We start from the raw sequence: 9,768 nt of genomic DNA on the forward strand, positions 1-9,768 counted from the left end.
TCTGCCCTTCTTTCCTCGAGTCAAAGGAACTGGCTGGGCTGGCCTCAGTTTTGGGGGGAGGGGCGGAGGGCGGGACGGGGTGGGGGCGGGGAGCACCCGCACCGGGCCGGGGGTGGGAGTGGAGGGGAGGTGACGGGGGGGGTGGGGTGGTGGCGAAGTTGGGGGCGGGATGTAAATCAGGTGCTGCCGGGGGCAAACCGTAGGAAATTCTCCAATTGAGGTTAAAGGCTTTATTCCGCGGAAGCGCTTCGCAGGCAACCTAAGATCAGGTGAATCTCCAGATCCAGGTGTGTTTTTTTTGTTTTTTTTTTAAAGATTTTATTTATTTGACAGAGAGAGACACAGCGAGAGAGGGAACACAAGCAGGGGGAGTGGGAGAGGGAGAAGCAGACTCCCCAGGGAGCAGGGAGCCCGATGCGGGGCTCGATCCCAGGACCCTGAGACCACGACCTGAGCCGAAGGCAGACGCTTAACGACTGAGCCACCCAGGCGCCCCTGGATCCAGGTGTTTTGACAGCGGCGGCGGGAGCTGGGTCGGGGCCCTCCCCGGCTGAATTTTAGGCAGCTGTTTTCTTTCACTGCAAGAATTTGGGACTGGAGGTCGTTCCTGTTCCTCGCCAGAGGGTCGCTGGTTCAATCCCAGTAACGATCAGAGTAGTATTTTCTGAGGACTGTTCGTGCAAACCTTGCAGGTTATCCGCCAGTCAGCGCTCACGGGGTGGGGAAGGTTGCAAAAGGAAAAGAGGGAGGGGGGCCTAAGAGGGAACCTGGGGACCCCTCCACCCGACTGTGTCCTTTTCCAGCGCAGAGAAGTCTTCCTTTCGCGGGCAAGTGGTTCTCGCTTCCTGGCGCCCCCAAGGAGCAGAAGTGGCTGGGGAGAAAGTTATGCGGGCCCCTGGGTGCAGGGGGTGGGGGGTGGGGGTCCCGGGATTCCCTTCCTGCTGGCTCCTCCTCCCCCCGCCCCCACCCAATCCCTTAAACCATCCATTTTGAGGGGGTCCGGAAGCAGATACAAAGGGCCCGGGCAAGACGAGTCTCTGTCGTCTATCCTTCCTGGGGGGTCGTTGTTTTGTTTCTTTACTTACTATTTTTACAGTCCCATCCCTCTCGTCCGCAGCTCTGCAACCCTCTCTCTAGTACAGGGAAACGAGCCCTTTGGGCTGCGCCACCCACAGACGCGTCCAGAAGCAGGTGCTGCGGAGATGGTGAGTGTCCCGGGTTGTCGCAGAGTCCACACTGCGGGCGGGACCGGGTCGGGTTCCAGGGAGTCGGGAGCAGCTGTCGGTCCGCGGAAGCCTGATTCTCTCCGCCCTGGAGGGGTGGGGAGGCCGAGAGGGGCCCACGTGGTGAGCCCTAAATGCGCCCTTCACCTTGCCCCAGGGAGCATTCCCTGGCCTGGGCCGGGGGACACCCGCGTGCGGCGGCGGGGCTGGAGGGGCTGCTGTTTGGATCCATGCTCGTATTGGAGTCCGTTGTGATTAGGGCGAGCTGAAAAATTCTGGGCCCAGGCAGATCGAGAGGATGGCCTTTGGGGTTCTCTTCTGGAGAAAGGGTTGCTGGGTTTGAGTTGCGTCCGATGGGCACATTCTTTTTTTTTTTTTTAAGATTTTATTTATTTATTTGAGAGAGAGAGAGAGAGAGAGAACACATGAGAGGGGGGAGGGTCAGAGGGAGAAGCAGACTCCCCGCCGAGCAGGGAGCCCGATGCAGGACTCGATCCTGCGACTCCAGGATCATGACCTGAGCCGAAGGCAGTCGCTTAACCAACTGAGCCACCCAGGCGCCCCTCGATGGGCACATTCTTCCTTTTTTTTGGGAACTGAGATTTTGGTAGAGGGCATTTATGAAAGGCCAAATTGAAAGGAGTTCCAGGGGAGTTGTCAGGATCAAACCCCGTGGTCTGAGCAAAGTAGCCTGTTTGTCGTTCATCGACTCCAGGAAGGTCTGGTTCAGGGGAAACTCAAGACACCAGTGGGGATGTGTCATCTGCCAGATGTGCGTGCTTTCCTTCTACCTGCTTACCTGAGCCCACCCAGAATGATGCATTCTCTCTCTCTCTTTTTTTTTTTTTTTTTTTGCTTTCCCCGCTGTCCCAAACTAATGTGTCTGAGATACCAGGGGCTCCCCAGGAGCCCCAGTTGTATTGGCTTGTCGCAAGGAGAGACGTGGATCCCACCAGAGAGGAACCTTGCAAATGAAGGGATGGAGTCATTCCTTATAGGATCATGGGAGGTGGGGGAGGGAGAGGGTGAATTCAGGGTAAATGTAAATGCATCCCAGCTTAGATTGGCTCAAGCCGAACTGCGTGCAAAGGAATTATCTGGTCCGGATGGTCCCTTGGAAACTACAAGGTCAGATAGAGGTGGAATGTGGTGTCCCACACCCCTTATCTGAAGCTCTGCCCGGAGTTGCAAATCGAGGCTGCCTCTCAGTCCATGTGACTCAAGATCCCCCAGGCAAGAGTGGGATGTTCTTTTCCTACCAATACGATGTCACAGCCGCATTGTTGAGGGCTATGATTTTTAGGGAACAAAGTTTATCAGTGAGTTAGAAAACAGTTAAGTAAGGCGGGGGGAGGAAAGGAGTCCTTTTGACTTTGCTGCTGGTTTCCTCGGGGTCTGATCTCTACGTGATGGCAGGGCAGGTTTTCGTCCTTGCATTCACGATGACAGGGTTGCCTATAATCTCCAGTTTGCCCCAGCACTTAATAACTTCATCACATTGAGTGTCACATTTGTTTGTTTGATGAAAACCTAAGTTCACGTGAACCCCGGAGTAGTGAATGCAAGGGGATCTTGGGGACACCACATAAATGTTTGAAATTTTTGAAACCGAAGGAGTATGGATGCCTATTTCTTTTTTTTTTTTTTTAAGATTTTTTATTTATTTATTCATGAGAGACAGAGAGAGAGAGAGAGAGAGAGAGAGAGAAGCAGGCTCCCAAGGAGCAGGGAGCCCGATGCGGGGCTCGATCCCAGGACCCTGGGATCATGACCTGAGCTGAAGGCAGATGCTTAACCATCTGAGCCACCCAGGCGCCCCATGGATGCCTATTTCTTTTCTTTTCTTTTTTTTAAATTTTTTTTTCTTAAGATTTTATTTATTTGCGAGAGAGACAATGAGAGACCGAGAGCATGAGAGGGAGGAGGGTCAGAGGGAGAAGCAGGCTCCCCGCCGAGCAGGGAGCCCGATGTGGGACTCGATCCCGGGACTCCAGGATCATGACCTGAGCCGAAGGCAGTCGCTTAACCAACTGAGCCACCCAGGCGCCCCTATTTCTTAAGAAACGGAGTCTGTATATATATTTTTAAAGATTTTATTTCTTTATTTGTGAGAGAGATTGAGAGTGAGCGAGCACAAGCAGGGGGAGTGGCAGGCAGAGGGAGAAGCAGGCTCCGGTCCTGGGATCAGGAGCTGAGCCCAAGGCTGACGCTTAACCGACTGAGCCCCCAGGCATCCCAGAATCAGTATATTTAAGAAGATGTGGGAATTCCAGTTCCAACTGGAAGAACACTCTAACATCTGGCACGTTGTTTGCACCCCTAGAGAATTTTGAAATGTGAAAGCCATTAATTAAATCTCTCCAGTAGAAGGAATTCTTACTTTAGCTGGAAAAGATGACTTCAAGGTAAAAAAAAAAAAAAAAAAAAGCCAACCTCATCAGTTGTGTTGTAAATTATTTAATTGTAGACTGTATTTCGCTTAATAACATATTTCTGGACTATGCAACAGATCAGTGTGTTTAAAAAATTGCAGGTTGGTTAGAGTAGACCTTGAAGGCTTCCTCTATCTGCCCTGGTTTGCTGTGTTCGAGACTCCTGGCCACCCAGAAGCAACCACTTTTGTCGATCCTTGCATATCTTTTCAGGATTCCTTATTTTTCCTTCAATTCATGAAAATGAGCTCTTTGTGCACTCTTCAGCAGCTAACGTTACAGATTTAAAAAGACGCAAGTGACCAAATGCAGTATTCGGGTCTTCGGGGACAGACAGAGGGTATTTGATTCTATAAAAACGTTGCTGCTGGAGCGCCTGGGGGGCTCAGTCGTTAAGCGTCTGCCTTGGGCTCAGGTCATGGTCCCAGGGTCCTGGGATCGAGCCCCGCGGGCTCCCTGCTCGGCAGGGAGTCTGCTTCTCCCTCTGACCCTCCCCCCTCTCATGTGCTCTCTGTCTCTCTCATTCTCTCTGTCTCAAATAAATAAATAAAATCTTGGGCGCCTGGGTGGCTCAGATGGTTAAGCGTCTGCCTTCAGCTCAGGTCATGATCCCAGGGTCCTGGGATCGAGCCCCACATAGGGCTCCTGGCTCAGCGAGGAGCCTGCTTCTTCCTCTCCCTCTGCCTCTCTCCCTGCTCATGCTTTCTCTCTCTCTCTCTCTCTCTCTGTATCTCTGTGTCTCAAATGAATGAATGAATAAATAAATAAATAAATAAATAATAAATAAATAAATAAAATCTTAAAAAAAAAAAAAGATTTTAAGTAATCTCTACACCCAAGGTGGGGCTCAGACCCACAACCCAGAGGTCAAGAGTCGCACGCTCCACTGGACCGAGCCACCCAGGCGCCCTGAAGCTATATTTAATATATAAAAACACATACCAATCCTTGATATCACCTGACTTTGTTTATATGTCTATTTACTATATATATATTTTTAGTTTCTATGCCAAAATGTTTCAAATTCTGGAAAAAAAATTTTCAAAATACAAAATGTAAAAAATGTAATTTAAAACAAACATCTAAATATTAAAAGTCACTAGAAATCAGGGCTTCCAGGATACCAGATATGGTGCTTTACAAAAAAGCGAAAGAGAAAATAACTCACAATATCTCTAACACCTGTCCAGAGTTTGAATTCCAGCAGTTTCTACCAAAAATATCTTTCAGGGTTAGATCTCTTTTTTTTTTTTTTTTTAAGATTTATTTATTTAAGAGAGCGAGAATGAGAGAGAGAGAGAGTACATGAGAGGGGGGAGGGTTAGAGGGAGAAGCAGGCTCCTCGCCGAGCAGGGAGCCCGATGCGGGACTCAATCCAGGGACTCCAGGATCATGACCTGAGCCGAAAGCAGTCGCTCAACCAACTGAGCCACCCAGGCGTCCCAGATCTCTTTTTTTTTAAATAAAGATTTTATTTATTTATTTTAGAGAAAGAGCATGAACGGGGGAGGGGACAGAGGAAGAGGAAGGGGGAGAGAACCTCAAGCTGACTCCAGGCTCAGCTTGGCGCCCAACGCAGGGCTCAGACTCAAGACCCTGACTGAGATCATGACCTGAGCCGAAATCAAGAGTTGGGTGCTCAGCAGAGCCACCCAGGCGCTCCTCTTTTTTATTTTTTACGCTTTATTTATTTAAGTCATCTCTACAACCAACATGGGGCTTGAACTCACCACCCCAAGATCTAGAATCGCACGTTCCCTCGTGTGACCGAAAGAGACACTGAAGGTGTGATTAGATTCCCGTGGACATTTTTGCACACTTCTCAGGTCTGTCTCCTAAACATCACCTCTGTGTGAATAGAGTGCCTGCATGCCCTCTTGTGGCCGAGGCTGAAATCCATCAGAGGCTTCAGGTGCCAAGAGAGCTTTGTTCCCACTTCCCAAAGTAGTGGGCAGGTAATGAGCAAAATGAGGCATTCATTGCTTCCAAGTTTTTAGCTGGAACTCTGTAGGGTTTTCCGTCATCAAGAAGGACTATTCAGGGCGCCTGGGTGGCTCAGTCGGTTAAGCATCAGCCTTCAGCTCAGATCATGATCCTGGAGTCCCGGGATCGAGTCCCGCATCGGGCTCCCTGCTCGGCGGGGAGTCTGCTTCTCCCTCTCCCACTCCCCCTGCTTGTGTTCCTGTTCTCGCGTGCGCGCTCTCTCTCTCTGTCAAAAAAAAACTTAAAAAAAAAATAATCGCAGGCTCTTCTGACTGAGAACCAGGCACCCCAACTCTTTTAGTTTTAGATTTGAATCTTCTCTGACTAAAAGCCTTGCTTCCTTCTTTTTTTTTTTTTTTTAAGATTTTATTTATTTATTTGACAGAGACACAGCAAGAGAGGGAACACAAGCAGGGGGAGTGGGAGAGAGAGAATCAGGCTTCCCGCTGAGCAGGGAGCCCGATGCGGGACTCGATCCCAGGACTCCGGGATCATGACCTGAGCCGAAGGCAGTCGCTCAACCAACTGAGCCACCCAGGCGCCTGGTTCACCTGCAGTTTGATACACCCTTGGCATCATTTAGTTGAGCTCCCTATTTGGGGGATTGTTTTCTTATTGAATGTGCGAACATTACCCGGTTCCTGATGAAAATCTATATAACAGGGTTTTATTTAGACAAGCCTTACTTCTGTCCCTTCTTCTCCACCCTGTTCCTTTACTGATAAGTCTGTGGTTTGTGATACATTTCCATGCCTTTTTTTCCTTTCACTTAAAATATAAAATACGTAAGCTGGAGGGCACATGATATCACTTTATATCCATATATAAGAGATCTCACTCATTCTTTTTTTTTTTTTTTAAGATTTTTTGACAGAAAGACAGCAAGAGAGGGAACACAAGCAGGGGGAGCGGGAGAGAGAGAAGGAGGCTTCCCGCTGAGCAGGGAGCCCGATGCGGGGCTCGATCCCAGGACCCTGGGACCATGACCTGAGCCGAAGGCAGACGCTTAACAACTGAGCCACCCAGGCGCCCCTGCATCATACTCTTTTAAGCAAGCCTCATTATTGAATATCTAGGGGTGGTCTCCAATCGTTTGCTGTTATAAATAACCTTCAATAAATAATTATGTGCACATTATCATTTGGCTTTGGGGCCAGGGTAGTCTTGGAGTCATCCCACAAAGACAAATGCTGGGTCAAGGGATGAATGCCAATACAGTTTTAGTAAATTGTGTCTGATCCACTTCAGATTGGAGGTGGGACAGTTTTATGTAAGACTTCGGAAGGCCTCGCCTTGGTATTCCTTGACTTATAGACAGTTTACCCCAGTCTCTATGTCTGCCATCCTGTGACAATTTTTCCCTCCATGTGCTATATACTGATTTCTACTTTTTTTTTTAAGACTTTTTTATTTGAGAGAGGGACAGAGAGCAGAAGCAGGGGGAACAACAGGTAGAGGGAGAAGCAGGCTCGCCACTGAGCAAAGAGCCCGATGCGGGGCTCGATTCCAGGACCCTGGGATCATGACCTGAGTGGCCCCGTCATGGTACCTCTTCCATATCTTCAAATGCCTTATTTCCAAATTGGGTCCCATTCAGAGGTCCTGGGGGTTAGGATGTCGGCGTATCTTCGGGAGGGGATGCAATTCAACTCATAACAGTGCCCCACATGGGTGTGTTGTTTCAGGACTCCGTGACCTTCACAGACGTGGCCGTGAATTTCACCAGGGAGGAGTGGGCCCTGCTGGACTCTGCACAGAGAATTCTCTACAGAGACGTGATGTTGGAAAACTGCAGGAACCTGGCTTCTGTGGGTGAGTGTCCTACCCTCCCACACATATTCGCAGCCGGGACGAATGGGAGTCAGACCCCCTCCTGGGTTCCCAGAGCTGTGCTGAGAAATGGGACGGGGGAATTGCTGAATAACCAAGATGGGGCCACTGTCCCCAAGGGGTGGACATAGGATTCACCCCATGAAACAGGAAATCTGTCCGTTGCATTACATTTTTTTTTTTTAAGATTTTATTTATTTATTTGACAGACAGAGACACAGCGAGAGAGGGAACACAAGCAGGGGGAGAGGGAGAGGGAGAAGCAGGCTCCCCGCAGAGCAGGGAGCCCGATGCGGGACTCGATCCCAGGACCCTGGGATCATGACCTGAGCCGAAGGCAGACGCTTAACGACTGAGCCACCCAGGCGCCCCTGTTTTGTTTTTTTTAAGATTTTATTTATTTATTTGACAGAGACATAGCGGAGAGGGAACACAAGCAGGGGGAGTGGGAGAGGGAGAAGCAAGCTCTCCGCTGAGCGGGGAGCCCAATGCGGGACTCGATCCTAGGACCCTGGGATCATGACCTGGGCCGAAGGCAGACGCTTAACGACTGAGCCACCCAGGCGCCCCCGTTGCATTACATTTTTATTCTCTTCATGATTAACAGCCCTCGGGAGATGCTTAGGTGGGTGAACACGGAGCACAGAGTTTCAGTGCCTTCATGAGGAAAACGGAGGGACCCCTTTGTTGCTCCATACTCACACTTGCTTAGCTCCGGAACCCCTGCAGACCAAAGCATGTGCCCCTGTTCCATGGAAAGTGCTGGCACCGCTCCCTTGGCCATGCACTGTCCCATTCCCCGGTGACCGGGATCTCAACTGGGCAAACCTAGTCCGGTCTGCCATTTGGAGCAAGAAGCGGGTCTGGGAATGGTGCAGGGGAAATTTACCTTGTGCACCTGCCTGCCAGGCAGACGTGAATCCTTACGAGGAAGGATTTAACAATGTGGCGGTGTTGATAAGAATCCATTTCATCCGTGTGCAAAACAGCTGCAGCTCCTCAAAGAGTTAAACACAGAATTACCAGATGACCCAGCAATTCCACTCCTTAGTATCTACCCACGGGAGTTGAAAACAGATGTTCCAACACATACACGTGGAGGTGTGTTCATAGCAGTAGTGAAAACAAACCAGTTGTCCATTGACAGGTGAATGGACAAACAAAATATAGTCTATCCACACAGTGGAATACTACTCAGCCATAAAAAGGAGTGAAGCATTTGCAGTATGGGGACTCCTGGGTGGCTCAGTCCATTAAGCGTCTGCCTTCGGCTCAGGTCATGATCTCAGGGTCCTGGGATCGAGCCCCACGTGGGGCTCTCTGCTCAGTGGGGAGCCTCCCTCTCCCCCTGCTTGTACTCTCTCTCTGTCAAATAAAGAAAATCTTTTTTTTTTTTAAAGATTTTATTTATTTATTTGAGAGAGAGAGAATGAGAGACAGCACGAGAGGGAAGAGGGTCAGAGTGAGAAGCAGACTCCCTGCCGAGCAGGGAGCCCGACGTGGGACTCGATCCCGGGACTCCAGGATCATGACCTGAGCCGAAGGCAGTCGCTCAACCAACTGAGCCACCCAGGCGCCCAAATAAATAAAATCTTTTTTTTTTTTTTAAAGATTTTATTTATTTATTTGAGAGAGAGAGAGAGCATGAGAGGGGGAGGGTCAGAGGGAGAAGCAGACTCCCCGCCGAGCAGGGAGCCCGACGCGGGACTCGATCCCGGGACTCCAGGATCATGACCTGAGCCAAAGGCAGTCGCTCAACCAACTGAGCCACCCAGGCGCCCAAATAAATAAAATCTTAAAAAAAAACAACAGGTTGCAATATGGATAAACCTCAAAAGCATTATGTTAAGTGAAAGAAGGCAGACACGAAAGACTACATATTGTCTGATTTCATTTATATGAAATATCTGGCATAAGTAAAGCTACAGAAACAGAATGCAGATTAGTGGTTGCCAAAGGCTGGAGGGAAGAACAGGGAGTGGCCGCTTCACGGTCTAGAAGTTCTCCTTCCTTCCGGGGTGATGGAGATGTCCTGGAACTGAGGAGAGGTGCTGGTTGCATCACATGCCCAATGTCCACCGAAGGGTACCCTTTAAAATGGTTACTTTTAGGGCGCCTGGGTGGCTCAGTCGTTAAGCGTCTGCCTTCGGCTCGGGTCATGATCCCGGGGTCCTGGGATTGAGCCCCGCATCGCATCGGGCTCCCTGCTCATCGGGAAGCCTGCTTCTCCCTCTCCCACTCCCCCTGCTTGTGTTCCTGCTCTCGCTGTCTCTCTCTCTGTCAAATAAATAAATAAAATC

The 9,768-nt window shown here is 49.9% G+C and overlaps 1 long non-coding RNA gene across 1 annotated transcript; it reads left to right on the forward strand.

Annotated features, from left to right (window-relative positions):
* The first annotated feature begins 357 nt into the window (after positions 1-357).
* On the forward strand, positions 358-7,450 carry LOC135362849 (uncharacterized). The gene is made up of 3 exons (XR_010408207.1): positions 358-505; positions 1,118-1,205; positions 7,324-7,450. It is a non-coding gene; the product is annotated as an uncharacterized LOC135362849 (long non-coding RNA).
* Positions 7,451-9,768: the final 2,318 nt, after the last annotated feature.

The sequence above is a fragment of the Mirounga angustirostris genome, unplaced genomic scaffold (assembly GCF_029215605.1).
Source record: "Mirounga angustirostris isolate CCGP_5_RB_7025 unplaced genomic scaffold, mMirAng1.0.hap1 SCAF_16, whole genome shotgun sequence".
NCBI lineage: Eukaryota > Metazoa > Chordata > Mammalia > Carnivora > Phocidae > Mirounga > Mirounga angustirostris.